At 33.1% G+C, this 18,875-nt stretch overlaps 1 protein-coding gene across 3 annotated transcripts in view; it reads left to right on the top strand.

Annotated features, from left to right (window-relative positions):
* Positions 1-18,875, top strand: part of LOC139482692 (RUN domain-containing protein 1-like) — a 726,769-nt gene that overhangs the window by 403,342 nt on the left and 304,552 nt on the right. The gene's annotated exons all lie outside the window — the stretch shown is intronic.

The following is an 18,875-nucleotide window of genomic DNA, read 5'->3' as shown; positions in this document are numbered from 1 at the left end:
TGTGAAAAAAAATGGGGGGGGGGTTTAAATTTTTCTCATTTCAGATTTCCTAAATAAAAAGAAAATCTCTTCAAACATTTTTTTAAGAGGATTAATATTCAACATCATAGTGAATTGCTCAAAGGCAAAAAATATATTTTAAGTTCATTAGACCACATTCATTCTGTGTCAGAAACCTATTCTGTGTCAACTATTTAATCACAATCCAAATTTAGAGCTGAATCCAGCTTGAATGTTGTGTCCATACTTGCCCCAACTGTTCAGGGTTCAACCTCTGCGGTCATATAAAGCTGCGCCCTGCGGAGCATCTGAGTTAAACATTCTTTTATGTTTTGAGAAACTAAACAGAATTATATATAAATGGTCATCAATACAAGATGAACAAAATAGAGATTTTTGCTATGATTTTCATTTGTTGAATATGCTCTTAGATCAAGGTGATTGACAAAGGTAATTTAGTTTTACAAAGAAACCTTCGTTGTCTGAAAATAATATTTTTTCTTGCAGCACTTGGCATTTAAAACAACTAAATACACGATTGGTGTATATAGTGTTATCTGTTTAGTACAGATATGTTGTAGATTGTGTCCTCGCCTCTATCTGAGAAAGTGTGTCATATAGATGATAACATTGTGTTCCAATGTAGCTGTATGTACACTTATTTTCCACTATTGTTGTAGATCGTGTCATTATAACACACGTTTAACAAATTCCATCATGTAAATAAAAGCGTGTTGAATTGTTTATAACTTGTTTGTATATATATATTTTGTACTATTGATGGAGAGTGTGTCTTTGTTACACACGTTTGAAAAATTCTATCATGTGAATAAATGTATGTTGAATTGTTTATAATTTGTTTGAAGTATATTTTGTTCTATTGATGTAGAGTCTGTCTTTGTTGCATATGTTTGACAAATGCCATCATGTAGATAAAAGCATGTTGAATTGTTTATAACTTGTTTATGAATATAGTTTGTTCTATTGATGTAGAGTCTGTTTTTGTTGCATATGTTTGACAAAGGCCATCATGTAAATAAAAGCATGTTGAATTGTTTATAACTTGTTTATGAATATAGTTTGTTCTATTGATGTAGAGTCTGTCTTTGTTTCATATGTTTGACGATTTGTTTGTTGTAAATAAAAGCATTTTGTTCCACATTTAATACATGAATTGATACATGACTGATGTTTTTTACGTTGTATGTTTTGGTAAATGACATGACTCAATATAATGAGGGCCAAGATGAAAAACAAGCAATCAAAATCTATAACTTGAAGAAAAACAGACCATCCAAATCGAAAAGGAAAAAAAGAGGAAAAAAAACACAAACACAACAGTCTTTACAATACGAAGCAAAATGAGTAAAGAAAAGAGAAACACAATGACCCAGAAAAACGGGAATGACCGCATGTGCATTATCAGGAAAAGGGCAAAATATAAAAGCAAAACGGGTATGAAATTTATATAAATCTAAAAGAGCAACAAGATAACACTAAAAAACGGGTATTATCGCAGGTGCTCAGGTAGAGGGCAACAAGATAACACTAAAACACGTGTATGATCGCAGGTGATCAGGTAAAGAGCAACAAGATTACACTAAAAAAACGTGTATGATCGCAGGTGCTCAGGTTAAGAGCAACCATATGACACTAAAAACGGGTATGATCGTAGGTGCTCAGGTAAAGAATATCAAGATAACACTAACAAACTGCTATGATCGCAAGTGCTTAGGTAAAGAGCAACAAGATAACACTAAAAAACGGGTATGATCGCAGGTGCTTAGGTAAAGAGTAACAAGATAACACTAAAAAAACGGGTATGATCGCAGGTGCTCAGGTAAAGAGCAACAAGATAACACTAAAAAACGGGTATGATCGCAGGTGCTCAGGTAAAGAGTAACAAGATAACACTAAAAAACGGGTATGATCGCAGGTGCTCAGGTAAAGAGCAACAAGATAACACAAAAAAAACCGGGTATGATCGCAGGTGCTCAGATAAAGATCTACAAGATAACACTAAAACACGGGTATGATCGCAAGTGCTCAGGTAAAGAGCAATAAGATAACACTAAAAAACGGGAATGATCGCAGGTGCTCAAGTAAAGAGCAACAAGATAACACTAAAAAACGGGTATGATCGCTGGTGCTCAGGTAAAGAGCAACAATATAACACTTAAAAACGGGTATGAAAGCTGGTGCTCATGAACGGTAAGTAGTTCCTGCTTTCTTATTGTCAACATGTATCGATATAAGACACAAGTTAACAGTTTAGAACAATTTATCAAAAGCTATTGTAGAACTTTGGTACTTTGGAACTTGGAAATACATAATACAAAATAATACAACAGTCACCAACTTTAACAGTCTTTTGTTAATATAAACAAGGACTAAAACTATTTTTATTGTATTGGGTAAGAAATAGTCTACCTCATAAGTGACAACTAACTCCGTGGCAAATACAAATAATTAATAAAAGACAACAACAATATACCATAGTCACTACAACTTTAATAAAAGCAAAACACGAACTTTCTCTGTTAACACAAAAGGCCGAACGGAACCAAACATGTCATCCATTGTTCTTTAAGCGTGTACGTTAAACAGGTATTGTAAATTAGGACTTATAATATATGTTGACATCAATTGTTGGTTTATTATCTGCAGACAATTTGCCGGTATGAAATGTCAAGACAGATGAAAAGCATATACTGATCATTTGGTCGGCTAATTAGCATATAAGGGTATACATCATGGACCAACGCAGATAGATTGTTATCAGCATTATAAACTGAAATCTACCAAACTTACAGAAAATCAGATTATCAACAAAACAAATGACAATAAAGTACGATGCAAGTTACAAATAAGCTGCGGCGCTGCTGGTGTGTGCGTTACACTTTTCAAATCAATATGTGACCCTGACATACACTAATTATTAAACTGTAAGAGGAGTATTCGCATAATAATATACAACCCTACTGCCAACTTAGTTCTTGTGTATGTTAATTGCGTCCTTCGTGTACATTTATTGGTAGATACTTAAAATTTGAATAAATTTGTCAAAACTGCAGATTTGAGCTATCAGCAGTAATCATGTATGTGAATTGATGTTGTAAGATATGTTGTGTATAAGTATGGGCTCAGTAGCAAATTGTACAACATGTGTTGTATTTTTTTGTCCTGCTCTAACGGCCTGTGTGAAGTACGTGCAAATTGAGGAGAGCACCATATTCATAGATAACAAACCCTTTATAAAACTTTCACTTAATCTGTATAAAAGTATTGAACAATGAGTAATTCACCTGATTCAATTCGTATGCACTACCTACAAAGAATTGACCACGTGACCTGGATTTTCTTTCCTAAGACTTTTCAGTTTGGTTTTGTTATTGTTCAACTGTTTTGTTTGTTAGAAGATAGTCCAGTAGCTCAAAATACAATCTTCGAAATGACGGAAAAGTAAATAGATTAAATGTTCCGTTAATAGTATTAAACATTGGGCGTTTGACACTTACACTATTGGAAAGGGGCACTTGACGCTAACATTATTAGAAAAAAGAAAAACAAAATGGCTGGCAGCCACCCCATTAAAAAAACCATAAGCAATAAGAAAGTCAAGAATACAAAAAAACAAAGCACAATAAAGCAATGGCGGGATGCATAAATACCACGCCACACCAAAAGGATATTACCAGAAATTGACTAAACAGTAAAGTTGAAAGATATACACAGACAAATAAAAAGAACACTATAACACGTTATTAAGATGATATTAAGCAACATCCGTACCTAGAATATGTACATCAATACTATCATGTACTATTTGTGAGGTTGATGTACCAGAGGGACATTTAAACTAATATGTTAGTCGATAAAAAAAACCTGACAACGCCTTGCAAGAAATCTTGCTACCAGGGGATTCATATATATCTTATATAGAGCGTTGTTTTTTAATCAAATTTATGGCTTTCATCTTGCATCGAGGAGTTTGGTATGGTGCATCTGGCCGTTCCAAGATTGACATAGCTGTAGTTACTGCCTCTGGAGATGGCATTATTAATGGCGATGTGTGTGGTGGTGTACGGAGTAACTCGGGATCATCTACATCAAATCCCTCGTCAAAGGCAATCCGACATTGTTTCCTCTGTGGTTGGTTGGGTGGAGATAATATTTGCGATGGCATGTCTACCTGGGGTTGAATGGACTGATAACAATGTCCGTCTTAATGACGATCCCGTTAGGTTCACCTTGGTATTTGGTAGGTGTTATCTCTCTGATTCCCTCTAGCGATGTTATGGCTTCTGTCTGGTGGTTCTGGTCTACGCTGGCGGTGGGTGGTATTACTTCAGCGGAGGTACAGCAGAGCTTTTGGCCTGCACCCACTGGTCGAAACACTTGGCGTCCCTTCTCCTGGTGAATGGTGGTTTGCTCTTTTTCAGGACTTTTGGGTTTACTGGAGGATGCCTCTGTTTCCTTAGCCTTGTTCCATGTTACCTGAACTGTCACCTGGTCAGTACTTACCGAAAATTCCCATGGCAGCCATTAAAGCGTTGAATTCATCTGAGAATTCCATTGTGATTTTTCCAAGAAGTGTGTCGTGTTGTGAGCTGTGATCAGTTAAGTAAACTAGTAATCTAGTAGAACAAATGCAAAGAAGAGCTGCACGATAAATACTTGCAATAGATTTCACAACACGAGCAGTGTATCTGAAATGGTTCAAAAGCTAAACTAGCAAACCCCACAAGAACACAGGCTAAAAACCAGACTTCAAATGTTCCACAAATTTATAAAAAATAAAAATGCAATACCATCACAGGATGTTCTCATAAAAAGCCAGTCCAAAACAAGATCTACCCATTAACAAACATACAGGCAACTCCAAAGCAACAAAGACAGTTTTAAAATCTCATGCTTCAGCCAAACCTCTAAAGACAACTTTAAGGATGCACTCAATCATGAAGTAATCCTTTCAACATGTGCTCACTTAAATCAAATGTGACTATTGTTTTTATCTTAATAAGAAAAAAATTATGATAGATGTGATATGAGTGCCAATGAAACAACTCTCCATCCATGTCACAATTTATAAAAGTAAATCAGTATGGGTCAATGTACGGTCTTCAAGGTAAGGTGTTTAAAATTGACTATAAAAAGGGCAGTTGCTCCTTAAGGGGTCAACTGACCATTTTGATCATGTTGACTAAATTTATAGACTTATTTGTAGATTTTACTTTGCTGAACATTATTATCTATAATACTGTCATCGGACACTTTTTTATAAACTGGATACCCAAATGATTGTGGCCAAGTTTGGTTTAATTTGGCGCAGAAGTTTTAGAGCCTCAGAGGAAAAGATTTTTGTAAAAGTTAACGACGTCGGACGACGGACGCCTAGTGACGAGAAAAGCTCACTTGGCGCTTTGGGCCAGGTAAGCTTAAAAAAAGGGTACACGACAACTTGTACTCAACCAACTAGTACCCTATTTTTGCCGACTCGTACCCGTAATTTTATTATTTTATATTATTTATATGGCAGTGGCTATTTGACCGGCACCGGCAAAATAGCAAATTTGCTATTTAGCCGACACTGAATAATACTGTTCATTGATGTGATTAGTAGAGAATAAAAAAGCTTAGTAATAATTTAAAATAATTTTATTACAATATCAAGCATTAATAAAATACAGTACAATCATAAATAAATTATTAATAACCTTATAATATTAATTTAAAGCAAGAAAACACAATTGTAAATACATTATTAAAAATATTTTTTCTAAAATATTTATAAAAAAGTTGATTTTCAAATCTGTGTTAAATCTATGGTTTATATATCCTGCCAGTGATAACACTATTGTTATGCAAAACTACATCATAAAACAGACATGACAGACAATATCAATAGCTAACTTATGAATTTCAATTGGACGCATGATTTAATATTGGCAATTGTTATACAACCAATTATTTGCCTTTGGAAGTTTTGGTTTCCTTTGAGTCTACATTATGTGGCCAAAATGATGTGTACTCAAAGCTAGGAGTAAGTCATATGGCGAGGGGTCTTGGGGCCGCTCAAGGTCCCCAGAAGCTTTGGTGTGAATAGTGAAAAATCCTGCATTCTTGCAATTTCCTGGGACTTACCATGACCTCACAAAAATCATATTTTCAGCAGTTAAAAATCAACTTTTGAAACTAAATATATGATAAATAAATTGGAGGAAAAAAATAATTTCTCTATGCTTTAGTCTTTTTTCAACTTTTAATTCTCAAATATAATTATAAAATCAAGGACCATTTCTTTTACTTTCTTATACTGAAATAAAATTTGTCAGATGATTTTTTTGTTTTTCGCGGTTTATGTCACAGGCAATTGTTTCTGTCAATGAATGTGGGGTTTACTATCCATACCAGTAAAAAAAACAACACTGGTATGGATAGTAAACCCCACATTGACAGAAACAATTGCCTGTGGTTTATGTTCAAAAGACTAGCCAGATAATCGCTTGATTATAATTGTATTTCTCAAGTCTTCTCATGGCACTGAAAGACCATTCTGTCATTGCATTGGCAACACATCACAATGCTGGTGCCGTAAATAAAAAGAGTATACTAGTTCTGGAATGTAGTATAGCTACAAAGTGACAATATCATATTTGTATTTTACTTTTTAATATATCTTATTACTTCACTTCTATTCTTTCTTTATTTTTGTCAATTTTTTTATGTGTACGCAACATAGTTTCTTATTTTTTCTAGATAAGAAGTTTAAGTGTTTATATGAGCAACAGTAACAAAAGTTTTTAAAAAGAAAATTTGATATTTAATTATTATATTATTCTTAAATTTTAATTCCAGTGAAATAGAATTTAATCAGAGCCGGCTAAATAGCAAATTTGCTATTTTGCCGGTGCCGGTCAAATAGCCACTGCCTATTTATATACATAGTAGTTGTAACTTTTTTCATTTATCATAAAATAGCAGTATATGAATAAAAACTTTCCTATATCAAAGCTGATCAAATGCTAATCATTAATCAGTAGATCTTAGAATTTTGATTATGTGAAATTGTTTGAACGGCAATTTATTTGATATGCATATTAAATGATTATGAGCACAAAATATACTTATGATAATAATTGACCAATGTCGACCTTATTTTCGCAATTCCATAGATTGCGCCTTTATATAGTCTACAACACTAGACAAAATATCTGTATTGGGATCTAGAATAGTTTTAAGTTAAGAGTTTGAGTGAAGCTGGTTAAAATTAGGATAATGGGTTTTAATTGCATTTATAAGGGAATGTCTTATATTTATGGAAGCATTAATGACAGGACGATTGCCCGGATAGTGACAGGACGTTTGACCGGACGACATATAAATAGTCATAACTTTTTTGTTATCCGATTGATTTGTTTAATATTTGTTAACCTGAAAGATATTAAACTATATTTTATGAAAATAAAAAAAAGAGGGAAAATAATTATTTTTGATCAAAAAAAGTTGACCGGACGGTATTCACACTCGCCAATATACGCTATATATATATTCAACTGGTCGACGACAAATGTTAATATCTCTTTTGTTTTACAATATTTGTCCAAGAAACTCAGGAATCTGTGAGATTTATAAATATATTATACGAAAATATAAACTTGATTGCAAAAAAACGTGTTTTTCTCAAAAAAAAGTTGACCGGACGGTATTCACCCTCGCCGATATACGCTATATATATATTGAAATGGTCGACGACAAGTGTTAATATCTCTTTTGTTTTACAATATTTCACCATGAAACTCAGGAAACTGTGAGATTGAATAATATATTACACGAAAATATAAACTTTAAAGTAAAAAAGAAAAGAAATCTGCAAAAAACGTTGACCGGACGGTATTCACTTTCGACGATGTACGCGTTGATTATATTGAACTGAACGACAAAAAAATGTAAATATTTTTTTTTGTAAACAATAAAACTCAGATTTTTGCGAGATAAATAAATATATGATATGAAAATATAAACTTTATGATAAAAAAAATATTTTTCTTCAAAAAAAAGTTGACCGGACGGAACTAACATTCGCCGATATATGCCTTATTAATATTAAATTGATTGACACAAGTGTTAATATTATTTTTTTACCATATCTGTCCCTGAAATTTATGAACATTGGAGATGAATAAATATATTTTACGAAAAAAAAAACTATAAAAACAAAAAAACAAAAAAAAAATTGACTGGACTGATTTTACATTCAATTGATATATGCCTTAAATATATTGAACTGATCGACACAAGACTTAATATCTCTTCTTTGGTTATAATATTTTTAAAAGCAATATTTTATGAAAAAATAACCTTTATAGCAAGGATTTGTATAGTTAGAAATCCTTCTTTATAGTAAATAGTTTATATTACTATCGAATAAATGAAATTGTTTCAATTTGTTCAAATGGTAAAAATTGGCGGCAACAAATTGTAAACCGACCCCTTCCGTCTGCCAGAATAATTCTGCCTCCTGCTCAACAACGGGGAGGTGGAAGTGGGAATTTCGAGCAGGATATACCTTTTATTAGCTCACCTGGCCTAAAAGGCCATGTGAGCTTTTCTCGTCGTCGTCGTCTGTCGTTGTTAACAATTTTTTAAACATCTTCTCCTCTGAAACTACCGAATGGATTTGAATGAAACTTAAAATGATTGTTCCTTGGATTATCCTGCACAAAGTGTGTGCTTCGAATTTTGATCCGTCAAAAAACATGGCCGCCGTTACTTAAAATAGAACATAGGGGTCAAATGCAGTTTTTGGCTTATATCTCAAAAACGGAAGCATTTAGAGCAAATCTGACATGGGGTAAAAATGTTCATTAGGTCAAGATCTATCAGCCCTGAAAATTTCAGACGATTCAAACAAACCATTGTTGGGTTGCTGCCACTTAATTGGTAATTTTAAGGAAATTTTGCAGTTTTTGGTCATTATCTTGAATATCATTATAGATAAAGATAAACTGTAAACAGCAAAAATGATCAGCAAAGTAAGATCTACAAATAGGTTAATATGACCAAAATTGTCAATTGACCCCTTAAGGGGTAAATGTCCTATAATGACAATTTTTCACAATTTGTTCATCATATTTGCTAACTTTAAAAAATCTTCTCCTCTGAAACTACTGAATGGATTTGGATGAAACTTAGCATGATAGTTCCTTAGATTATCCTGCACAAATCCATCAAAAAACATGGCCGCCCTTACTTTAAATAGAACATAGGGGTCAAATGCAGTTTTTGGCTTATATCTCAAAAACGAAAGCATTTAGAGCAAATCTGACATGGGGTAAAAATGTTCATTAGGTCAAGATCTATCAGCCCTGAAATTTATAAACAGTAAGTCATATATATTTGTAATATTGAAGAATTGTTAGCTGTACATGTTTGCCTGGCATGGTTCAATATGTTCAATAAGGCATTGTTTACCAGGTGAGCGATTCAGGCTCTTGAGAGCCTCTTGTTTCAAAATTACATCGTTATTCCAAAAAAAACAAATGATACATAGATACACTGGTCATTCACTGATTGCAATGAAGTTACCCAGTGGGATTTGCCAGTATGGTGGATTTGTACAGTTGGACATCCCTTTTGTGAAAAGCTACCAAACTTTTCTGACCAAGACTTGGTAGCTTCGTTAAAAACAGGTGAAAGTCCTGTTGGCTGAAATCCAGATATGTTCGGAAATTGTCGTGAAATAATTGTGCAACAGACATTGATAATCTCTGAGCATAACCATTCATTATTTTCTATAGTTTGCTTATGGTCTGAATTGAGACCATTAATCCATGCAATCGGTATAGGCTTTAGTTTTACTTTCTTTATTGGAGGTGGACTATCAGTTACAAGTATCTGATGATCTTGACTATCACCATTATCAGCAAACCTCAATCTCTTAGTATATTTTGGTGTTGACATAGTCTTCTGTTTTGATGGAGTATTTAACTTGGGTGGTGTTTTCAGCTTGGCTGGTGTCTTTACTGGAGGTGGACTACCAGTAACAAGTATCTGATGATCTTGACTATCACCATGATCAGCAAACCTCAATCTCTTAGTAGATTTTGGTGTTGACAAAGCCTTCTGTTTTGATGGTGTATTTAACCTGGCTGGTGTTTTCAGCTTGGGTGTTCTTGGAGACTGCGGTGCCAGAGGAGGCTCAATTAATTGAGCTTCCTCAGAATCTGGAGCTGGTAGTATCTCTATATCACCATCATTCGGTCTTGGTTTTTTTTCTACCAGACTTTTTATCATTTCTCTTTAAGTTTCTCTTCGAAAGCGCTTTAAGGTTGACTACAGGTTTTGTTTCATCTGTATCCCCAATGTATAGTTTTGCAGCCAGGATGTAGTAGCATTGTGAACTTGCTGGACACTGGCAAGTTTCTTTAGGAAGGAGGGTTACAGCATAAACCTTTCCTTGCATGCCTCTGACCATAAATGCCTTGTGTTGTTCAATAAACGACACTTGACCATTATCAACAGTTAACTTGGCCAGGGATTTTAGGGACAAGTTTTTATCTGAAGTTTTAATGGACATGGAGGAGCTTTCTGTCCCCTCTGAACTATCAGATACTTATGGTAATATATTTGTCCCCTCTATTTGGGAAGGCGTTGTGACATTTTCTTCAGCAATGGGACTAGACATGGTTGGGTTTTCTGTCCCATCTGACGTCTCAGATACTAATGGTAATATATTTGCACCCTCTATTTTGGAAGACTCTGTCTCTACTGAGACATGATCTTTAGAGCATGTGTCTCGAACATTATCTATTTCTGACATAACATGCTTTACAATGTCAGCAGGTTTAACCAACTGCTTTGGAACATTGATTTCATCTTTTGGTATAGAAGCATGGTTAAATTTGGTTCTTAATGTATAGTTACCAATGCCAGCCAGACCCCTTTGCACCTCATTGATATAGAATTGTGCAAGTAAAACATGCTAAGCACGAAGCAGTCAACTGGCAACTCTCTATATTTATTAAGCCGTTTATAACTGCATTCATGCTTTCACATGCATTATTGGTAATGCCAGAATATGGGTCATAAAGGTTTTGGTATTTATCAATTACCCATTTGCCACTGTGAGTAAGAATGCCCTTTTCCATCATTTTAAAGTATAGCTACTACCGGTTTTGACCACTTTCTGATTAATTCATCTTTTAATGTCATATACTCTTCTTCAGAGTCAGACCTTAGGAGGTCTTTCAAACGTGAGACATACAGGGCTGTGTTTGACTGATCAGCGCCCATTTGTTGGAGATTAAATTTTAAATCTTTTATTAAATGATTCCAGCACATAAGAAAATCACAAGATGGGAAGTTCTTTCTGATTGCATTTACAAGACCAATCTCCCTATCAGTTACGAAAGGGACTGAGGTTTTGTTTATTTTTGGAAATGACGATGCAACGAATTTAAAGAAACGTTCACTGAAAACTAGTGGTGAAACAAAAAAGTCTCCACACTTAAAAGTGGTATCATAGAAGAAAACAAACGGAACATCATCTTCAGTGTTAACATAATGTAACTGGTTAACGATTGAAATCATTTCTGGCAAAGCAATGATTGAATTCAGATCAGGGAAGACTGTCACCTCATGGATGAATCCATCCATATGATATGCCAAGAGCAAAAGGTTATATATATCATCTTTGCCCAGTCTTTCTTCCTCATTGACTTTCCTTACTAGGTTCTCAACTTGTTTCACATTTCTAGCATTAAGCACCCCTTGGTGTTCACCAGAAACTGAACCATTTGATATGCTTTCTCTGTACACATCCATGGCAGTTTTTTCACCTGACCTTATGTCTTGCTCTATTTTTCTTAATACAGAAGGAGCAGTGCGTGTATACTCAGGGGGATCTGACTTTTTGCTGTTCCCATGGCCAACGGGTACATATACCGTTTCATCTCCCTCATAATGCACAAGTATTAAGCTTTTGTTACTTTTCAAACTATATGCAGTTTTTAAACTGTAAAGAACCAACTGGTCTTTTTCTACCGTTTGTTTTGTCTGTTGTTCCTGGTAATCGGATTTTGTAAAAATGTTTTTTAAGAACATCATTACCAATGGTGACTGATTTTGTACCATTATTTATCCACAGATATTGGTCACATTTCCAATCATCTGCACCAGTTTGAAACAAGTAAACTTCGTTTGCCTTTGGCTTATAAGGGGGAACATTCGATGAACGAGATGTTTCAGGTTTAGTTAAAATATCTACTATTTCTGTTTGATGTAATACATCTGAATGCATATAGACTATAGACCCACTGTCCATTTTGATATTTTGTCTACTGGTAAGTTGTACTAATATGATAGCTATACAACTGTCTTTAAAAAGACATGCCTTTAAATAAAGCAATATATAGTAGCACTAATATCATTTTTTTTGGAGACAAACTTTTTTTTTCACTATAAAGTTTATCACTACACGAAAAGGCAGATTTACAACAATTTGGACAGTCATGTAAATGTTTGACAAATGTAACTACTTTTCTGCAAGATATATTTGCGGACCTGCTAATGTATATGTAAATGAATTATTCCTTTGACATTATTTAGGAGGTCGTCAAAGATATGCTAAAGATAATTATTTTATTTCCATAGCTTTAGTCATTCTCCAAAGATATGTAAAGAAATGCCATAGATTTGCATGCACTTTCCAAGATAGGAGATATATGCAAAGTTTAAAATTTGCATAACTGATTTACAGAGGTGTGGGCAGTTTTGAGAGACCGCGGTTTATAAAACATTTACGACCAATGTAAATGCTGACAAATGTTTGTGTTATATTTGCAAACGTTTGTCGATATCGTTCATGTATGTAAAGAAATGTATTTTATTTACTAATACTTTACAGTATTATAGTTATTTTGATAAATATTGATATTTGCGACATATCTTTACAGACGTACGCAAAGTTTTGAGTGACCGCGGTTTATAAAACATTTACAACCAATGTAAATGCTGTCAAATGTTTGTGTAATATTTGCAAACGTTTGTCGATATCGTTCACGTATGTAAAGAAATGTATTTTATTTACTAATACTTTCCAGTATTATAGTTATTTTGATAAATATTGAATATTTGCAACATATCTTTACAGACGTATGCAAAGTTTTGAGAGACCGCGGTTTATAAAACATTTACAACCAATGTAAATGCTGTCAAATGATTGTGTAATATTTGCAAACGTTTGTCGATATCGTTCACGTATGTAAAGAAATGTATTTTATTTACTAATACTTTCCAGTATTGTAGTTATTTTGATAAATATTGATATTTGCAATATATCTTTACACACGTGTGCAAAGTTTTGAGAGACCGCGGTTTATAAAACATTTACAACCAATGTAAATGCTGTCAAATGTTTGTGTAATATTTGCAAACGTTTGTCGATATCGTTCACGTATGTAAAGAAATGTATTTTATTTATTAATACTTTCCAGTATTGTAGTTATTTTGATAAATATTGATATTTGCAACACATCTTTACAGACGTATGCAAAGTTTTGAGAGACCGCGGTTTATAAAACATTTACAACCAATGTAAATGCTGTCAAATGTTTGTGTAATATTTGTAAACGTTTGTTGATATCGTTCATATATGTAAAGAAATGTATTTTTCTTAACTCCCAAAAAATTAGAAAGTGTCTTATATATTATAAGAAATTTTACGTATTGATGGTTTCAGAGACCGTGAAAATATTTGAATTGATTAAGTAGATATTGTTCTTCCCGAATCCAAACCAGAACTTTTTGAAGTTATGATATTAAAAATGGCAGGTTGCTTTTTAAATGTCGGACCGATGATATTTTTTTCTATTTGAATGGTTAAAAAAATCTTAAATGCTTTTATCCAGAACCAAGGAAACTATTTAAAACTTGAGTGAGGATTTTTTAAGATCTTGCTGGTATAAAAAAAAACACAAATGCTGTAAAATGTATTTATCTTTCCTTACAGCAGGGTTTACAATTCGATATGCTTGTTTGTATCAGAACGGAAACGTTAACTTATACGACGAATTGTAATAGTAAATTGATACTTTTTTTTATAGCTTAAAGACACATAATGAATGGGTTGATGGATTGATTTGTGTAAACGTCCAGCTGCAAATGCTACACGAATCTTAGGTGTAGGGAGAACTGCACTAATATAATAACACTGCACTAAATTGTAAGCAGCATTACTTTATTACTTTTTGTACTTCAAAAATGAAAAAAAGACGACGTAATTCAATGACATTATAATTATTAGAATAAACTCTAAACCAGAATAAATAATGATCAAATCGATAAAAGCGGTACGTTTTCTCAACCCAAGGTAAAGTACCAATATTGGTGTGGAAAAAGTTAGTTTAGTTTCTGCTTATTTGTGATCTTTTCTTATTTTAATCAAGAGAATAATTGATTTTTTTTCTTCAATATAACTTAAGCCAAGGCGTGTGTTTTCAATGTTTTGCATGATCGTATAATTTGAAAATACACGAGTATGCACATACATGTACATGTATTTTATCAGAATGATTATGATAACAATTGAAAATGCCTAATAATACAATAAAGAAAGAGCATTAATCAAGTATCCCTCAATAGGTGGTAAATATGTCACTTGTATGTAAATGAATGGATTTTCCCGACTGTGAAACGGTTCATCTTTTAGCACTACAGGGTTCCTTAAAAGGAAAACCGTATGTGTTAATTACCAAAATTGATCTAATAACGCTAAATGGGTATAATAAAATCCAGACGTTCTAAAGAGATTAATAATATAAACATGTACAAATCATGCCAATTAGACGCAAGCCAAGAATATAGCAGATAAAGACATAGGGATTATTTTTATAATTAAACATGCAGTTTGTATTCATGAAAATGTGTTAATACTTTGAAAAAGGCAAATAATTTAAAAGTTTACGTGCTAAAAAATTAAAGAAGAAATTAGAACAGTAGCATAATTTGTATCTGAATTCTGTTGAGGATAAACACCATTTCATATTTAAAAGTAGAATGTACACGTTTACAAGCTTATTATATAGAAATATGTTGAAATTATATACAAAAAAGTATTTTAAAACAATTATCTTTTGTATATAAAAACAAGCATTCTCGTTTCTCCGCTTCTCATATATAGCAGATTTAATAAATTCGATGCAAAGCAAATAATGTAACCTTTAAATTGAATATAATCTCTGTATTTCGTGTTTCAACAAGAATAAACATGACCAACATAAATGTAAAAAAATACATCAATTTCCATAAACTTCCTTCTATTATATTAATCTGATTATATATATATACAGTTATATATGAAAATATTTATTCAATTCAGAATAGATATAGAAAATCGTTGTCCTTTTTGTTTTCCAATCTTGACTTTATCCTATTTAAAGATATAATGATCTCAAGAAATATTCCCATGCAGTACATGTATTTGTTCCAATCGAAGGCTCCAAATTTTTAAAACATTTTCTTATCAAGATTGACATTTAATTATTTCAAACTTATATAATATTGTTGCTGAATGATGTAAATGTTAATCGCCAATATCGAAATCTACCTCCATTTTGTCATAAGTAACTACATATTAAAATTTGAAAACCTTTGGATGAAAGGTTCGTAGTTTACCGAACGGAAACGATTGGATCAGCCCGCCCGCTCGTCAGCAGTACAACAATAAATCAATAACGGGACTGGAAATCCGGTAAAAAATAGCAAGTCATAAATAAATGTAAAATACATCCGGTTTACTGTCATCCTCATGTATATGTCGTATACTTGTTTTAAAACTGGTGTTTGTCTTTGAGTCTCTTTTTGTTTTTACTCAATGTCATCAGAAGTGTGTCGGCACTGATCAGTGGCGGATCCAAGGATAGGGTGGGGGGGGGGGGGGGGGGGGGGGTTCCGGGGGTTGGAACCCACCTTTATTTTGCCGATCAATGCATTTGAATGGGAGCATATAGTTGGACCCCCCCCCCTTTTACTCTGGGTTGGGACCCACCCTTTTTTTAAATGGCTGGATCCGACTAACTACGCACACAACCCACCCGTTTACATCAAACAGAGTATCTATCCTGTATTTTGTATTGTATCAGGATGTTGATTTTCTTTTTAATTATCACAACTAACAGAATGTTTAACCTTTCTTGACTGCTGCACAAAATGTGTTTGTCAGACACAACAATTCAAATTGCACTGTATCGTCCTGTAAATGCATGAAATATTTGCCACCGGGACTTTAAGCAACCATCTATCAATCAATTCAAAGTGTACCTCAATATCAATGTTTACCAAATTACGTTATTCCGTAATATTATTAATTCGTATATTTTATCAAATTTGATTCGCATGTTAAACTATATTTTCCAAGGTAGAGAGAAAACGGCGGATAGCAAAAGCATATTGACCGGCAAAAAGCATATTGCACGGTTATTTTTAGAATATCTAAAAACCGATATACTTTGTGACGTCATGTAATGAATTTCAGGATATTGTTTAACCTTTTGAAACAAATGATATCTGTGATCGATTATTTGACGAAAAAAAATCTTCAAATACATAAGATGTCAAAAAAAAGTAAATGAAATAACAACTAATATGTTGTTATTGTCAAGGAGACAATGTAATATCTATAAAGATCCAACAAACCTAAATGACGATTTTGATACAAACATGGTCGGAAATTAATAATATAATAAATACAGCCTTTGTATGAGGTCAATACAGTATATATTGACCCAAAGAAGTATATCGACCTCGGACTTCGTCCTCAGTCAATATAGTTATTACTTCTTTCAGGTCAATATATCCTTGTATCGACCTCATACAAAGGCTATATTTGTATAACGTCACACGTTTTCTGCCAAATTCTAAGCGTATCGGTCAACTTTGAAGCAATGTATATAAAAAAAAACCAAGGACGATGACATATGTGTTTCTATATATATATATGAATAAGGGGATGTGGTTTGATCGCCAACTCTCCACAAGAGACCAAATGACAATGAAATTTACATCAATAGGTCACTGAACTGCCTTCATCAATGAGCAAAGCCCGTATCGCAAAAAGTCAGCTAAAAAAGGCCCCGAAATGACATAATATTTATGTAAAACAATTCAAACGAGAAAACTTACGAACTAATTCATGTCCGAAATAATGAACGAAAAACAAATATGTTACATAACAACAAACTGAATTACAGGCTACTTGACTCAGGACAGGAACATACACAATGTGGCGAGGTTAAAACTCGTTTAAAGGAGCCAATCCTCCCTTAACCTTGGGCATAAACTGGATCCCTGTTGTGTTCACTTATCTCACCAGATGAATACAAATTGAATACATCTCAGAAAAACAGAGTGGACATGGAAGGGTACTTATACATCCGAACAACCAAAAGACTTCAAGTACAGATCTTAGACTATTCGCAGTTACTGACAATTAGTTGAAAGCTAATAACAATTAATACAAAAAGCATGCATCTTAGATGCATGGATTCAGTATACAATCCTGGATATTACGTTAGTTTTTAGTCTTTCTCCGTATAAAAGAACAAAGCCATCTATTGAAAAATATAAAAAAAACCTCTTGGTATGGATCAAGTACTATTTTAAGGGAAAAAATGTCAGGCATAGAAAAGCATCTTCCGAAAAAATATTCAACATTTAAACTACACTGTGGTCAGATTGTTAAGGGATACTATACTGCATTGTGAAAAAAACAGCTAGATATACATAAAGATGGTAAACTACGAACTTATGTAACATTTAAGTGCAACGTCGGTTTTGAAAATTATTTGTCAATAATGCGACATTTTGAGCAAAGGAAATGTATAACTAGATTAAGAATATCTACTCACAAGTTGCAAATTGAATCTGGTAGATACCAGGGTACTCTTCGACAAAACCGAATTTGTCTCAGGTGCACCTCAGGTGAGGTTGAGGGTGAAGTTCATTTTTTATTTAAATGTGACACGCATTTATTAAAAAGAGAGGAATTGATGCAAAATATATTAAAATCATGTCCAAACTTTCAAAATTTAAATATTAATAACAAATTAATTTGGATAATGAATAATGAGGATCCCAATGTACTATTTGCATTTTATAAATATATAGAAGATACTAAGAATTGAAGGACAACATAATCTACAATAACTAATTTTAATATAACTCTTTAATATGAATTTGGATACCCTGTTAAGCCTGCACAGATCATAAGAAGAATTTAAAATTCTCTGGCACCGTTCCTTGATGATCCTTGCTGGCTGGACCCAGAATCTATAATCCTAAATATATGTTTTTAAAAAAAAAATTAAATAATTTAGGAGTTTGACTCATCTGCATTAAGTACAAATAGGGACTTCCCTTTAAGCACCGACTCTTCGTGCTTTCTGCAGATAAGTCATACTAAATATTCTTTATTAAATAATAGAGAGTTATTGCATGAATATTGGGGAATATTGTCCCGAGTAGAATTTTATATTGCACGAGCTTGAGAGTGCAATATATGTTCTACGAGGGACAATATTCCCCAATATTCATGCAATAACCCTTTTATTGTATAGCAATATAATATTTGACAGTAAAAATTGGCTTAAACTAAGATTTAAACGTTGATGACGTCATGAATTTTGAAAATTTATTGAACTAGTGCAATATTAGAATTTATTGCACGCTTACTTTTGGTTACGTTCTGTGGGAAATATTATATTGCTATACAATAATACTTGTTATTTGCAGTATACCTCATGGTCAAATGTGCGAGTGCTTAAATTGTTTTTTTTTTTAATTTTTTTTTATATTTTCTCCCCACAAACTACTAATGC

Source organism: Mytilus edulis, chromosome 7 (genome assembly GCF_963676685.1).
Source record: "Mytilus edulis chromosome 7, xbMytEdul2.2, whole genome shotgun sequence".
In the NCBI taxonomy this organism is placed as follows: Eukaryota; Metazoa; Mollusca; class Bivalvia; order Mytilida; family Mytilidae; genus Mytilus; species Mytilus edulis.
The sequence above is the reverse complement of the archived record's forward strand: the minus strand, read 5'-3'. Positions and strand labels throughout refer to the sequence as shown.